At 44.1% G+C, this 17,349-nt stretch overlaps 1 pseudogene; it reads right to left on the bottom strand.

Moving 5' to 3' along the window:
- Positions 1 to 5,142: 5,142 nt before the first annotated feature.
- LOC126531339 (uncharacterized) lies at positions 5,143 to 16,746 on the bottom strand (annotated as a pseudogene).
- Between the last annotated feature and the right edge of the window lie 603 nt (positions 16,747 to 17,349).

Raw genomic sequence — 17,349 nt, forward strand, 5'->3', positions numbered from 1 at the left:
TTGTGCCAGGGTGGGTACTGGTGACACTGAGATGATGCATTTTTATGTCACATGGAAGTGAGAATGTTTTTGATGCATCGTAACTGCATTCGGCCTACTCAGTGATCAGCAGTGGCATAACAAGCGCCAACTGCCATGCTGTGTATCGCTGAGCACTGTACACAGAGCAGACTAAGTGATGTGTGAACCTATGGGAGCGAAGATACACATGTCAACAAGAGGTGGCACCCAGCAATTCCGAAGTCAGCTGCAAAAAGTACATGTGTTTGCTACTGTTACAAAGAATAAAGGTAGATTCAAGAGCAAAAACTAAGGCAGAAAGAGAAATCTGGGGTAACTTAAGGTAAAGAAAAAAGGGACTTTCGTAAGAGAGAGAAAGAAAACTTTATTTAAAGTCCTTGCTGGGGTCAAGGGAGGTGGGGGGCACTGCCTCTGTTATGTTCACAGATGCAAAAATATCTGCAGTTTTGGCGTATGATGTCTTTACATGTTACGCTTCAACTACATCCTATATCCCATGCCATGCACGCACATATTCTGAGTGCAACACATGCCTCACTTTCATCTTCATCATCTCTACATATCATCCATTGTACATCTTCCTCATCTTTGTATGTCAGCTGCACAGCTTCATCTTCGTGAGGCAGCATGAGGTCAGCTGGAATAAAGCGGTTCCTTATATTATATTTACCAATGGTGATAAACAGCTCCTAGTTCGTGCTTTGTTCTTTCGTGTGTTTTACATTTTTCGTGCCAAATATAGTGCATAACGATTACGAGTTGTATGCAGTCGGACGTTATACCTCTTTAGCCAAAGCTGCCCTCCTTGGGACATTTCCTATGAAGCTAACGCAATGGTTTAATCTTATTATAAGCCAAGTCACCCATCACACCTACTGCTTTGTTCCTTCATCAGAGAATGATAGAGTGAAGGCCTAAAACAGCTGTACTGTTTGTTTATACAGACTCTCTGGTGTAAGCGCATCATAGAAAGTACGCTTACACTGATTCAGACAATTATGACAGTGGCACGTGAGTGGAATTTTCCTGAATATTACAAACTACAAAAGTAAAATGTCAGATGCCTGATTATACTTCCCAGTCAGCTAGTTGCATGATTTGGTGCTGCATATTTTTTATACCCACTTTTTTGAATCATGGAAACTGGCACGCACCTGGCTGTCTTGCTGCTCGAGGCCTGATGCTGACGGACAAACTTCTTGTCTAAGAACAGCTGGATGGTCTCGTTGCTCTTCATCTTCATTAGCAGCGACAGCTTCATGCTGAAGTTCTGGGCCATGCTGCTCACTTTGCACTTCGATGGAGTCACGGAAGCTGGCAAAAAATTCAATGCCTGGGCACGCATCTCCAAGCGCAAGCTTTCCCAGTTCGTGGCGGTCAGCTAATGCAAGTGCTGGGCAGTTAGGGAAAATGCCGCCGAAATGCTTGTGCACAAGTGCTTGGTGTTCGCAGAACGCACCTGTGCAACCAGCCGGACATGTACACAGGCCTACGTCTCCGCACACATCATACACTTCGCCATTCTCTCCGAAACTTGGTACCGAAAAGCAGTTATCCCCATGTGAGGTGACCAATGCTTCAGCTCCTTCCGGTGCCTTCTTTAGGAGACTGTCGTAGAGCAGATGGTGTGTGGGGACACGGTTATGAGCATGTTTCAATATCCTGCTCTTGAAGTAGAGCTCCCACACTTCTGCTATGGACTCTACTAGAGCGACAGCGTTGAAGGCTTTTGTGCGGGAAAGTACAATGTCCTTGAGGATACGAATCGAAGCCTCTGCAAAGTTATTCGTGTTGTGGCCACGCGTTATCAGCTTCGTACGAAACAGAAGCACCCACTCTTCTTTCCGGTTTAAAAAGGCTTCCACACGTGAAAAATAAGATGCTTGGGAGCTCTCTCGTAGTTTTATAGTAGCGCTCTCCAGCTTTTCAGGGCTGTCCGCATACATGATCTGAAATAAATAAATGCAACGTGTGATTCAAAGCAGCTATAGTGTTATACATTTCATGTTGTTTTACAATGCTTAGGGAAAATAAAGATCCAAGTGCGCTTTTAGTCAAAGAAGAAACTCGAAGGACACCTAAGCACTTCTTACGAGTTTTGAATGCAAAAGCATTAATATCTATTGAATGCCGCTGTGTGGTCCTTTGAGTAGTGAACTCCTCGCGGGTAAGCTAGCACCTTGACACATTTGGCCAATGTCTCCTAGACAGCACAAGGTAGTGCACTTTGATCTGTGATGTCATGCTACCTTTCCCAACTGCCATAGAGTCTAATGGGGATGCTCCTGAGTAAGCCACGGTGATTTTAACATCACCGTTTCGTCACGCTGGGCTTGACAATGGAAATTTTGGTCCAAGTAGCGTGATGTCTTAAAACATAGTGCACAGGCCCGCTATCGTGGAGGTGCTTGTTTAGCCCTGTGGGTAAGACACTCGTCTCCTGTGTATGGGATCGTAAGTTCGAAACTCACTACCACCAACATATTTCCTTCCAAATTAATTGTTTTTTTATACATTATTTCTTTGTAGTGATTACCGACATAAAGTTAGAATGTAGGTGAGAGCTTGCGCAGACAAGGAACACAGTAAATAACACAGGCTTCTGAGAGCGAATGGGTGTGGTGCCATGGCGATGCACTCTCCCCTCAGGCAACGTCTGGTGCACCAGCAGGTGTTCCCTTTCGCCTGCGTTGTGCCATTAAGGTGCGTATTCATGTGGCATCACAGCCAATAAGAATTCAGGCGCTGTTTAGCTGCTACAGATGCCTTCTTTTTCGCTTAATGGGCCATTTGATGCTTTTGCGCAAAAAAAATACTATGTTAGCACTCCTGTGCCGGTAGCTACTTAAGTGACAGTAGTAACAGACATATTTCAACGAAGCTCCCAATTAGTTGCAGTTCTCAAATGCTGAAACAATTATGCCAGCACAGCAGCCAACTTATCACCTGTGATTGTTTACAAACAGTGAAGCTCTGTGCACTCTCAAAAGTAAGCACATAGTACCAAAATCCTAGTACCTAGTAATGTATGAGCACGATAGCAATCACAGCAGGGTATCTTTTTCTGAAGCTTATGTGAAATTGCTTGTGCAGCACAAACCTGCTGGAACGCTGACATGAGACTTCTTCTCTGCTCTTTTGCGACATTGTTGTGAGCTGCCGTGAGCCACCTCCACTCTGCTTGCGGAACATGAAAGAAACAAAGCAGCTGTGTCCCTTGGGGCCAAACAGCTTGAAGGGCTGCTTTCTCCGCAGCTGAATTGTCTGTCATAAAGGCTTGAGGATACTGCAAATGGAGCAACAAAGCATTTAAAACTGCTAAATAAGAATTTGTTGAAGGTATCTAAGAAATAATGTTTTGTATTGCCTATAATTTTCATTTGTTTATAGTAGCAGATTATGCCCCTGTGTTGTAGTGGCCTTTTGTAACCACTACACACATAATTACGCACAAGTAACTTTTATCAAAAACGAAACTGAGGCAAAATTATACTGTAGCACACCACTGCCCATGAAACACAGGGCAGTGCAAGATGCACTTGAGCATCAACTTCCTTCCAAAGCAGTATACAAATACTAAAGAACAACTACACGCTGCGTAACTTCACCAAATGTGACAAAAATCGGCCCCTGAGGCACATTGAAAATAATAAATCATGCAAAGCATTAAAATATGACATTAACAAAAGTGCTACTCTCGCTGATCCACACATGCCTTTGATAAAGATAATGTATTTCTTACTGCACTGCAGAGCCAATACTGGTGCCCATGCCTAGTATTCAAGCCATTGCGAGTAAAGGTTACACCTGTGGGAGCATTGCGCACAATGTTTGCATGCTCGTGTATTTTGTTCAGTTGTAATCTTATTTTAGTATGGAACTCCACCACCATGACGGTGGAAGCATATAAATTGCATGAAGTATCGCAATGCCCAGAGCTCTGTCTCTACTTTGTATGCCTTTTTTGTTAGCACCGAGATGGGTCGTCATACACAACCTTATTACTCTAATTGATGTTGAGTGTATGGATGTTGATGTCTTTTCTATGCTGTGCTGGACATCCTGCAGGTATGATATCACAGCACATCTTGTTTTTCTCCCCCTCCCCCCTAAGTGCTGTACCATGTTTCTCACATGGTACATTTCAAGACTTTAAACAAATCTTGAAATGCTTGCTTGAAAAGACTAGCGGGTGTGTAATGTAGGCATTTACCTTCTCAGTGCAATGCACATCTGCCAGAGAAAGCATAATCAAAAGGCTAATATTGTTTATGTGGTTCAATTGTTCTACCACAGAAAGTACATTATTCAGGTGGCCATTTCATAACATGTGCGAGCACAATGTCTGCAGTGTTAGTGTAGGCGAGCTCAGCTTGCATTATATGAACTGTGGATATAGGCAGTTGTCATGATGTGGATGAGATGGCTGCACGCATTAAGAACATCAGTGGAAGAAGACGTGAGGGCAGTGGTGAGTGCAGGGTTTCCTTTTATTAACGATTTTAGTGCCATCCGAGCAGCTTTGTGCAAAAATCGTTAACAAGCTTATTTGACTCCACACCTCGACCTATATAGTTGTGTGTGAGGGACATTAGCATACTCGAAAGTGCATTTACACAGAATTAAAGGTAAGTGCCTAAACAAATAAGCACAGGTTGCTTTTTTAGCTTTCTTTTTGGTAAAGCGTTTGCACTTCAAAAATCATTGGTTTTGATCGTTTCCATTAACTACATAAACTACAAATCCAATAAACCGAATTGGCTCAGATGTTTCTAATATACACATGGAATTTTTTAAGCAATGCCAAGCGCCAGTAGAAGGAATATTACAGTAACTTGTTACAGCAGCATGAGCATAGTGTTGTGACCACTATGGAGCTACACTACCAATATAATGCTATCTTATGTCGGTACTGGTCTTTACCACAGGTTCATTGTTTAACTAAACTTAAATGCTCCTTCATAAAGGATTAAAAGTTATAGCTATCACTAAGCTAAATACAATATTTACTGTTTATAGTGAAGCATACAACACAATTTTGAGATCTCAAGAGAGGCTACGCCTTTGACTCCATATCTTTCAGCCACTTACACTGAGCCCTCCAAAGAAGGTTTGGTAGCTTTACTTCAGCAATGTGAATGCAGTGCAGTAGCATTGCGCTGACTGCGAGTTGTGAATAAGCACCGCAACAGGTACTGCACCAGCATTTGTAGCAGCCAGTAGTACCGTGAGTGTGCTGTGTGAGGCATCACAGGATGATGTCGAATCTATAAAGATAATTTTTCTTGCTGCATTCAGCTCCTGTGTACGTCTCATTATGGGGGTCGCAACCAGGACCACCCAGAACTGGCCATCCTCTGAGCGGCCCAGCTTGACATCGAGGCCTGCATTGAGTGAAGAAATGCGAAAACATTTAGGAAGACTTTAGGTGACTTTTGATGCAAAAAAACTAACATGGTCTGTCCACCAAACTAAAATGTGACTAAGAGCATACATAGACCTGTTATGTGCAGGAGGGTTTGCAATTAATTTCTGAACCGAGGTGACCATAGGAACTTGAACTAAAAAGCTGCATAAGTTTGTGTGTGTAAAATTGAACAAGATAGCAATGTCACACATATGCTAATTGCTAACAAAACAAGCAAATGAAACCGACTTTTATTACAAAATTCATGGACACAAAGTGCTCAATTTATGAGTTGTGAACAGGAATCATTAATGCAGCAAACTTTCATGACAGTTGACAGCTGCATTGGTGTTTCTTCTCTTTATTTAATGTACCTGTGAGAAATGGGCACCATGGTGAGAAGCTGAAGGCAGCATCAAACTTCATAGATATGATGCCAAGTACAACGAAAATTTCAATTTTATACTTAAGTTCTGAAATTGTGTGCCACTGTCTAATAAGCTCGCAACATTGTTGTTACTAGCATTGTAAAAAAAAATGTTCAATAGGTGGCAAAGCAGTGTAGCTGAACAAACGTCATTATTGTCCCATGGTAAACATGGCCACCTTACTTGAGGTGGCTCAAAATGGTAATTTGAGACACGTAACAAAACAACCTTCTGCTATAATTTTTGACAAGTGAAGAAGTAAAGCATATTAAAAATCATTGGAGAATGTAAGTTACATATGTGTGATGCATTCTTGTTACAGCAGCAAGGTGAAATGCACTAGAGAAGTTACAAATGATGGGACATCTGTGAAAAACTCCTCGCTTAGGTCAATGATCTCAAGTGTTTATTGCTAGTAGCTATTCCAGCTGTCAAAGCGATACCAAAGACCGATCGCCAGGTAACTGTGGATTGAAGTCCTGGATCAGCCAATGGCACTTTATGACATGCGCTAGCTTCGGAAAGTAAGCAAGATAGGTACCATGGTAGCTTATAGAATAGCTTAAGCGGAGAGTTTAACAACTATTTTAACATGGCATAAAAACAAAGGGACACAGCTGCTGACCGCAAGTTTAATTTTGCAATATGACAGTCTTAGTCCTCATATTACCTGTGCAACAGTTGCAAATATTAATGACTTCCACATAGAGTGTGCCAGTTTCTCCAAAGGCACCAGACCTAACTGCGAGTCTCCCCAGTGCCTCTGAAGAAGGTACATCAAGCCGTTCATGACCGTTTGTGCAGCCAATGCAGATTTTTCTTCCGCGGACATTTAGGCACTTTGGAAGTGTTTTAAAGAGGGTGCTGATTGTGGGGAAGATTACGGAGCAAGTTTTCTTAAAGGCATTCTCAATCACATAAATTATTCAGTAGAAACGTTTGCTTATATTTCAGTGGCCTTCACAACCACATATGTCTTATGGCAGATATCATGGCATTATTTTGCAAGATACATACAATGTTAGGTAGCACCAAATCCACAGAACAAACACAGGAAAAACACCTGTCTGCCGCGCTGCTGGGTGCCACTGTATTGGGCTCTGCCCATTCAGCTGTTTTTGGTCCAAATGTGTCACGCTGTGCTATGTACTAGCCCACATACAGCACCAAATGCTAGCTGTACAGTATTGACAAGTAACAAAACAACCAGTCAGAGGGAGTACTGTCTGTGACCAAGTAGCTTGAGGTAGGGCTCCCACAAAGGCTAACATAAGCAAGCCATGCGGGCACTGAAAGTTAGTTTGCACTTTGAAAACAAGCTATAGGATGTGCTACTTGTGTGCCGTGACACAGTGCAGTTACCAAGTTTCATTGTCCTTAAAATACAGTGCGTGCCATTGTTCTCAAGCATTTACAACAATTTGGTAATTTTCACTGCACATGTGTTTGAAGTAAAGACAACAGAGGAAGAGAGACAGCACATCAAGTTGAGTGCAAACTAGCTCAATTTTTCCTTCTTCTAAAGCCATATGTCACTCCAAAACCCCATAAACAGGCAAACATATACTGCCATGGCTAGCATACATTTAACATACAAACACGCTGGTTAAAGCAATGAAACAATTTTCAGTCAGACATTGAACTGGTATTTTTTTAATATAACCTCCGTCGACAAAATTTTTGAATCTTACACCCAGGTTAGTACATGGATTAGAATTGATGCAAGAAGAATAAGTATATTCACTCTTTCCGGTGCCGACTTTCCCTTCATCAAGTATCACACAATGATGTTGCAGTTGTATGCAAAGTTTTGACATATTATCTTTCCATGGCATATTGTTACAGTACTCTCAGGCTTCAGTGGGGACATGATGCCCCTTTTCAAAAGACAACGAAGCTGTTTTGCTGGTTCGCACTTCCCGCTTACCATATTTGCTAGTGCTGCATGTCGCCTAGAGTTTATAGATAGTGTAAATATTCGGTTGCTTCCTCCTTGTAACAGTATTAAAAATGTCCCATCTTCCCTTCATTAATCACTTCTCCATGTTGCAGGTTTCTAAAGATTTCTCTCATCAAACATTTGACATTCCTTTGAGTTGTTCACCAATTTGACATCATCCTGCCATCTTTATAGCCACCTGGTTAGCTTACATGGTAGAGCAGTTCAGTTGTCCCAGAAAGACAGTGGCCTATGGTTCGATTCCTGGACCAGGACATATTCTTTTTCATCTGCAAGGCTTTTCTTTTGAGGAACATGTACTCGTTTCCTTTGTAGAAATTTGCTACGGTTGGGTGCACATCTCATTTTCCCTTCGCTAATTATACAGAACTATTTAAAATCTTGGATGCCAAATCTCCATTGACCGAGAACACACACTGCCCAGTGTCTTCATGGCATTCCCAATCTGTTCCCAGTGTTCAAACCCCATTGTCAAGCAGCTGGCACTGACAAGACCTTGTGGAAATTTCTTTTCAAAATCTGTTGTAATTGAAGTCCCACAAAAGCATTAAGTGCAAATGGCTTTCTGGAGCCCTAACTCGGTAGTGCAGTATTCTAATTGTATGCTCACCTTGTTTGACATACAGTGGCATCTTCTCTGTTATTTTCAGGAGTGGGTCAATGTTTCTGCCGAAGTTCTCTTCGCGCCAGAGCTTGTGCCAGTAATATATCGCTGAAGGCACTGGGTTGACTGCTGAGTTGGCAACGAGGAGGTACCCATTCTCCTGCACCACCAGTTTGCTTTCATGAAGCCTGATGGCTTCAGCTGGGGACATGCCGTTGTCGAAATACTCCAGAAAGGTTTGCTTAGTTTGGGATGTTGGTGTTAGATGACGAAGGGCCTCCGCAGCTGTTGTGCTGTGACTGTGGCCGTTATGGTGCAACAGCTTTATAATCGCTGGCAGTGGCTTCTCGCCACGCAGGAAGGCATCATTTCTTCGTGTGTTCCTGTTGGCCTTTTTTATCTTAAAGTCTATCTTGGCAGGACAGTGCACTGCAGGCTTCCCCAATGAACTGCTGCGCTTGCATTCCTTGCAGCGTCATATATTATGGAACACCATCCTGTAGAAAGTAAGAGTAAACACTATTTCAGTGACATGAAAGATGAAAAAAGCAACTTTTTCACCTCCCACATATGCTACCTCCTAATGGCTTGGTTCAAAGAAGGGCTATACGCCTGTGAAAAGGGCACTCGTGAGTACCTCTACACAATACTTTCAAGTGCGTCTGACTCTACAAAATTCGCCAATATCGCGCTCGTAATGTTAGCTCCGGGTCGATGCCAAGCGCAGTCGACCTGCTTATGTGACAAGGGCGCTGTCGTACATCACGGGAGATGCCACTCCTAATGTAAATACACTGGCGGTTAAATGAAGCTACCAAAAAATGTTAGGGGCTCGAAATTTTAACAAGGATCGGAGTTCCTGGTAATGCCCGCGGGCGCATTACAGAAAGTTAGGTATAACTAGATATTCAAGTCGGCTAGTCCTATTCTTACGTGGATAGTTTGCTTTCCTGCTCTTGCTCCCCCAATCGCTCACGTGGCGCAGCATCATGTACTTGAAGGAGCGTGTTATGATCTTCATTCACACTGGAAATTTTGGTATATTCCATATCGGAAAACGTGCCACTTTTGCCCAAACATTCGTGTTCTACAAAAAAAAATACATTACTCGAATTTTAATGGAGAATTTGCATTACCTTTGACACCTTGCTGTTGGCTGGACGAAATATACAACCCACGACGTGTCCGTCTTGAAGCCGTAATCTTCCACCCAGCGACAAGCGTCATCTTTATTCGCGATGTTGGAACGAAGGACTTCAACATCAGTGGACGAATTGATATCGTCCTTCACACATTCTATCGCAAAGTGCGTCGACGTCCGACAATCACTGTCCGCTGCGGTCACAGCGCGGCTGGCAAAAACAGTGCGGCGAAAGAAAAAAATCACACTCCGAACACTAGCCGCAGAACAACGTTGGCACAGCCGTCAAACACGAAACTTCGCGTACAAACGAGCAGTCCGAACACTCCAGCCTGGCAGAACAATGCTGAGACAGGCGTCAAAAACGCAACTCTCTCGAGAAAAGCAGACCGAACACTAGGTAGCACGTGTTAAAGGGCAAAGAACCAAGCCTGCGACGTCTAAGAAAACGGTGTAGTCTAGTCAGGCCTGGTCTAGTCAACAGGAGAGCACCAAGAACGAGAGTTTTCACTTGGCGCCGTTGCTAGGAGTGACATCACGGCGTCCCGCAGGCGTGTAAGCCAATAGCGTGGCGCTGCGGTTGCCATGCGTTGTCCCTTCTGAGTATTCCAAATACGTGGCCGGGAACGCTCAAGCGCAAATGTTATCGTAAAAACCTGCCACAACAGATAGCTTGTATAACAAGTTCAAACCAGACACACGAAATATCACAGAAAATGCAAAGGATTTGCCCGTGACACAAAGATGTGGAAGCTTATAGCAAATTCTTCGCTGCACAGTACCTCAAATAATTAGGCATTGAAAGCCATTAGCAAATACCATAACCTAATGAAGCATTCGTTATAATAATATCCAGTACTTCGAAATAAAATGCTGGGGCTTTATGTGTCCAAAGCAGAATCCGAATTTGAAGCACGCCGTTGCGGGGGAGACGGCTTAATTTTGAGAACCTACGTTATCTACATTTCCACCCAAAGCAAGGTACATGCGCGATTTTGCATCTCGCGGCAGTATCTTGTGAGCTTGAACGTGCTTGCCTCTCAGAGAAATAACGAGAGATGGTCTGATGATTACGCATTTGCACTTCGTAACGCGTTGATTTCCTCTTTGTTATCAAATTGCCTGCATTCGCATTTGTCCTCAATGCCTTCATACAATTCTCCTATATTGAATAAAATATATATGGTATGATAAATTCACCGTAGTAAAATTTTCTCTCACGAATAGTTTTGCAAGAGCAACAAAGTCGAAATTCAACATGTGCATCACCTGCCTGCCCCACTATCTATTGTCTTTTTCTTAGGCGAGATTTTTAAATCGCATTCCTCAAGTTTTTTGCAAGCACCGTACTGTCCAGACGCAACTGAGAGTTTTGTGCCAGTCTGGTGGAGCCATGCGCATTTGGATCCCGTGGCGAATACATTCAACCATTATGATCGACGCTATCGGAAAACGTAGGTTTGCAGGAAGCAGTGAATTGTTTTGCATTAGTAATGGTTCGATCAACTGGCCATTGCTGCTTTTTTCTTTCCAGCTCTAAGGTATAGCCTTTTATTGTTTCCGTAGATTATAACACGCACAGCGAGCAACGGTTACACGTGGCCCACATCCATATCCCAACTTCCGAGTTCACTTGTTTACGTAATAAATGAAGTCAGACATTGATTTGTTTAGCTCAATATGCTCTACTTAAAAGCTTTTTCCGACCATAAAAACAACAGGCGAATGCACCCAAAATTACCGTGCCACTGGCCGCTCAAGGCATTTTGCACGCATTCGCGGGTTTCACTTTTCTGTAGCATGCATCATCCAACCTCAAGCTTCATCGGGATTTTTTCATGTTTTTCTACACATTTTTCTTTCAGCCTAAGTTATCTAACTATAAAATCTAAGACATTTATATTTATTTATTAAGCAACACCATTTTCGTTCTGTACTGCTACGTGGCATTTACATAAACCCCATATATATTTTCTCTCTATACCCGTATTACTTTATTCGCAGCTTTATTACGGGATCTGCCTGTACTTAGTGCGAAAGCTAGAATAAACTGCCAGCTTTAAGGTCCCGAAACTGCATTGTAGGTTTAAAGGCACTCTAGGAAAGGAATAGCGATTAATTTTATCTACGTAGGAATCTTTTGCGCGCAAACATTGCGGGTTTATTGCAGAACAAGAATTGTTGCGCGAGACTGAGCACTGTGTTAGAGAAGTTTGATAGGTGCAACTCAAGATGCATCCGGTCGATAAAAACACCCGAAAATTTTTCCCGTGAGAATAGTTAGCTACAAAAATCCCTGATAACATCAGCTCGGAAGGAACAGTCTTACAGTAAACGTCGCCAAACTGTGTTGGCACCGTGCGTGGCTACTCTGTACCATGTCGCGTGATGAAATCCTGGCCGCGGCACTTTGACGGGTGGGGGGGGGGGGGGGGGGCGAGATCCAAAATCGCGTATGCAACGTGTATTAGGCGGAAGACTAAGAACTGCAGGGGGTCAAAATTAACCCGAGTTCCTTGCTCGGTTCAGACTGTGCTTTGGACATGTACAATCCCAGAATTCAAGCTCGAAGTACTGGATAATATAACAAACGTTATATTAGGTTATGCTATTTGAAGATGCGTTTCATTGGCTAACCGTGTTGAAGTACTGCATATCGAAGAATTTGGTATGTGCTTCCACATTGTAATTTCAGGTGCGTGCTTTGCCTTATCAATGATATTTCGTGTGTCTGGTTGTAATTTGGTATACAGGCAGTCTGGCTGTGATAGGTTCTTGCGATGACATTTGCGCTTGAGTGTTCGCGGGCGCCTCTTTTCTTTTTTTTTGCTTTTCTCGTGTGTTTGTACAGGCTGTCGCCATTTTCGCGCATAGATCATTTCCAACATTTTTAACAACATTGTGCACCACAATATGGGACATCGGGCTTCGCCACGTGGTTAGAAAATGCCTCCTTCTAAGCAGCACACGTGGTTAACGGCACAGAGACTGTGGGTGCGTTGACGAGGTCCTTACACAGGTTCGCTTCTTAGTGGGGTGTGAAGGTGAAGCTTCCCTTCACAAAAGCCTTTGTGTCCCCGGAATGGGCAAGGCATGGAGAAGTACATTTCAAGGGTCCTGAAATTTCTGTTTGAACAGCTACCCTTTTCTCGAGACTAGTCCAGAACATGAAGCTACATACCAAGCCTCTATTGTGACCATGCGTTTGCACAAAGAGGCGCAGTTTTCACAGTGCTTATCACCTGCTCACATACCCCTCTCATTTCAGCCTCCCTTGCACCAGAAAAGGCATGCCTTTATTGAGGGTATCCATAGAGAGCTTCGAGGAATGCGTACACCAAGGGCCACGGGTGCGTTTAGAGCACACAGAGAAGTGTGTCAGCTAATATCTTTTCATTCCACTTCTGTTGGGATCTGTACGTGTGGGGGGGGGGGGGAGGGGGGGGGCGCTACTCAAGGAAGGAAGATAACTAGGCTTCAACTAAGCTCTCAAGGGGAAGCGTGTTTTCTGGAAACTCATGGGCGAACATCGCGGAGCTTGGGCGCGAAAATAGCTTGTAAACTTCTTGTTAAGAACTTCTGTTTTACCACCTTATAGCGATACGCGAAGTTTCAAAGTTTCGCACTTTACCCATTCAATTGCTTGTTCTACACTGCTCCTCGCTTTCGCTTTCCTCTTAATTGCACATATGTGTTCAAAACAAATAATAATGAACTGGAGTTCATTACTTCTCTTACTTTCTTAACGCTTTTGAAATGCCGCAAGAAGCCTGCCGATTTCTCAACACAATACCAATATTATAAAACGTATGTTATAAGTTTTTCATAGTATATACACGCTAAAGCACAATTTTAGGATGCTGTGATTTAGCCTGAATGAAATTACTTATGTTTGGCGTTATTGTATTTGTATGTTTACCAGCTCCAGTGCCTCTCTCCAAATAAAAAAAAAAAAGGTTTGTTGGCTGACTTGGAGAAGATAGCATGAAGTAGCGAAACGTATTTCTGTAATAAATTTAATTTGCTAAACTTAGCAGTCAGTATAGAAAAAGAAAAACTGCCGATTGGGTGGCTTTTCAATCAAGAGAAATCGATTTATCGAATAATGCAGTAGAAAGAAATAAAACACAAACTCACATACGCGGATATATCCAAATAAATATAGAATCTCGCTTTAGGTAATTTATTTTTTGGTATTCAGAACAACGTGTGGTCATAACGCGCTATTCCATCTTTTAGGAATTTTTCATCCCCGAATGGACGATCAACAAGGCGCTTCACCTCCGAACTTCATAAATACCTCTTCTGTGAATATTTCGTTTAAGTAGTTCGCAAAAGAAAAAAAAATGGCTTTTGCCATATTCTTGATATTGAAGAGGCAGGCTGCATTGTTTGCAGTATCGACAATTCTTTATATAATTGTATTGTTTGGCCGCAATCATAGTTAGCTACTTCTTTATTTCAGAGAAAATTATCTCACTTCACTACACTGATAATAAAATGTGCCTGTTTTGGGCCACGTTTCTGCCTGCTTCCTTTGCTTATGGCGTAGCGCTGCTGAACTCATGTGTCGTGGATTCTATCCCGGCTGAAGTACACAGAATAAGATCGGGGTCAAATGAACGCCGTTGCTCCTAATAATACCTGCAATACATTTTCCCGTGGGCGATCTCGAAATGCGCTACGGCCATGGCAAACTTTAAGAACCAAACACAGGCACTTCAATGCATTGAAGAAAAAGCAAAGCTATGAAATCCCTAGCTTCCGTGACACAGTGTCTTTGACTTGCGTACCGGGAAATGCCTGTACTACCCTACACGCCAAATTCTGCATGGTGATGTTAACAGGGCTCACACTGAAGACGCCTGAGCCCACTTATCACCTATTTTAGATCACAACATATGAGCAATGGAAAGACGAAGCGGCATAATTGGGGCGTATGAATTAACAGTGATTACATTAGTCATTTTTGTTATTTCACACGGAAAACGACAGTTGAGGATCTTAATATTCTCTAATTAATATTAGAAACACGCCAGAAGCGATACTCGGATCGCCAGCAAAACACAGTGCAGTTATAGCTGGGCCAATCCGGGTGCGTTTCGTACAAGGGCCCTCTAATTCTTACGGGGCTTTGGCGGAGCACGGAGACGCAAAGGCATAAACACAACAATGCGCGTCATGATCAAGTTTACGTGGCGACGTCGCGCGGTTCACGAGAACAGTCAATCGCATTCACGCACGCGCACACACTACGCTCGATGTTGGTGTGCCGGGAGATTAGATTGCGCTAGCAGCCCCAACACGATGGAGGAGGCTCGCTTACACGATCCATACCGCCGCTTCAGAATGTCACGACAGTTGCACTGGCTTGTAGCACAGAGCCACAAAACACAACAGTCGTCTTGTAATCGCTACACGACAGACATACTCAGCGACAAGAAGACTGTTGGCGCACTCGTTTCAACGCACACACAGGATGTTTAGTTTCCGTGAGGGTCGCACGTTTCAGCGACGTTATGTCGAAAGTTTTTCGGTCCAAGCCACTGTCAGCCTTCTTTTTTACATGAATTATTCGTTCAATGTAACAGCTATGTGTACGCAGCACGCTTATAAGCAAAGGAATTCACCGAGCAAACGGGAATAAGCACAAGCAATCACCAAGGCTCCCGCGGTGATTGAGCGCAAACTAACGCTATGTAAACATGCGGAATCGAGGCGATCAAGCACTCATTCTGCTTTCTTGAGTGTTTTTCTTTCAGCGCTCATCTGAAATTAAAGGACTAAATTTAGCAGTTCGGGCCCTTCTTTTGTTTTTCACCACAGTCAGGCACCAGTAGGTTTTACTTCCGCGCGTGTGCAGATATTGTTTCACTTTACGAATGCCACTGCGTCGTGGTTTAGCGTAGGCGCAATCTGCTACGGGAACTTACTAGGTGGCGCGCGCGGCTGATGCCGCTTTTGAACATTTGATTGGAATCCAGTAAGAGGCGATTGGAGGATTGGTGGACGAACAGTAGGGAAACGACAAAAAAAAGGAGACGTACAAAAGCACCGTTAGCAATAGGGGATCAGAAAATTTGGGTGTGGGAGTTTATAGTGTTTATTTCTTTTAGTTTTTATTGTTTAACTTAGGTAGGACATTAGGCAGTATAATAACAGGAGCTTGGTGGCGCAACCCACCGCCCCGTTCCAAAGGGGAGGCTCATAAGATCCATCCACCCATGCTTAAAACCCCTTCATAATTTAAAAGCAGCGACACTCTGCTTGGCACGCGTTAAAATGACACGCGTCAATCGCGCCGACGCTCGCTGTATAGGCTGCTTGTGCCTCAGGAGTACGCACTACTCGGGGTCTTCCCATTGTTGTAATTTGGATGGAATGTGCGGAACCACTAATCCAAAGCTCTGTAAATTGGGCGTAAGCCCCACCACTGGAAATGCGGGCAATGAAATCGTTTCGACAATTGACGTGGCTGCAAGCATTAGCTGGAACCGCATGGCGCGTTTTTCGCGAATGAAAAACTTGACTCGCGACAAACGCCCGCGTTGCCGCCGACGCGCGACCACCCGTACCATAGAATAAAGAACCAACTTTACAGAAGGATAACAGTACCTTCCGCAGTGGTACAAAAATAAGCAGCGGCCGCGCATGGAACTTACCTAGGGGGACGCCAGATGGCGCTGCTTAACCCGGAAGCGGAAGTCCGTTTTTTTAGAGCAAAATTCAATACCGCCGCTTTTTGCCGGTAGCGTACGCTGGTACGCACCATGCTTGCCCTGCCGGCGATGCGGCATGCCTTAATGCCTAGGCTGCCGCGTAGCTGGTGTGTTATAATTGCCAGGAGACCAAAGAGCCTCTACTGACGCCCATACAAACAAACCGCAAGTGAGTGAACAGAACGTGCGACTTTATTGACAGAAGATAGGGAGTGTATATTCTCGTGCAATAGCAGAAATAACATTTGCATGTGGAGATACGCTGGTATCTTTGACGCGAGCTCGCAGACGGCTCACCGTCATCGTCGCACATGGCGGTCTAGTAACGAGCGACAACCAGCGGCGCAAGCAGATTGGACAGTGTCCCACCTGTTTGCAGCGGCAGTCGCCGGTAAAGATGAACAACTTCCATTGCGAAGCAACCGGCTTACGCAGGAATCTGCTGCCGCAGCCTACTCAGCGACATGGATTACCCGGTATTTTAGCGTTGACTCCTTTCCTACCTGCACCTTTCTTTTCTTTCGGGGGCCGCTAATGTGTGGCTCACAGTTAATGTCTCACATTGTCCCAATACGGACAAGTCGCTTTCGTGGGCATAACCTTCATCACCCACATTTGCAGGCCTTTCCACCCAACTTTATGCACGTCGGACCATGTAAGCACATATGCTGGTCGCCGTTTGTGCTTAATCGCGGCCGAGGAAGCCCGCAGGCACAATTTTCCCATGGCTGCAGCAGGAAAGGGTTAACGGGGAGCACGAATCACGGTGTGTGTAAATTGGGAGCTGTTGTGTTATCATCGCCGCATGAGCGATAGTGGCGGCGCGACTATCGCGACAGCTTGCTATATTAGCTCAGTCATGCGGCCACCGCGCCGCATTCCACTACGAGCCGTCATGGAATAAACCACGTTAGGTTCTGCTCACGCCTCTTCCTTCGGCTGCGGTTTTCACCCCGTGAAAACACGACATTGGCGATGAGGGTGGGACGCTGAGCAATTCCGCGGCAAGCTGACATGGCAACGGAAGGTCCGGCAGCGGCGGGTGCAGTGGCGCAAATCGTGGGTCGAC

Source organism: Dermacentor andersoni, chromosome 8, assembly GCF_023375885.2.
Source record: "Dermacentor andersoni chromosome 8, qqDerAnde1_hic_scaffold, whole genome shotgun sequence".
NCBI classification, from domain to species: Eukaryota; Metazoa; Arthropoda; class Arachnida; order Ixodida; family Ixodidae; genus Dermacentor; species Dermacentor andersoni.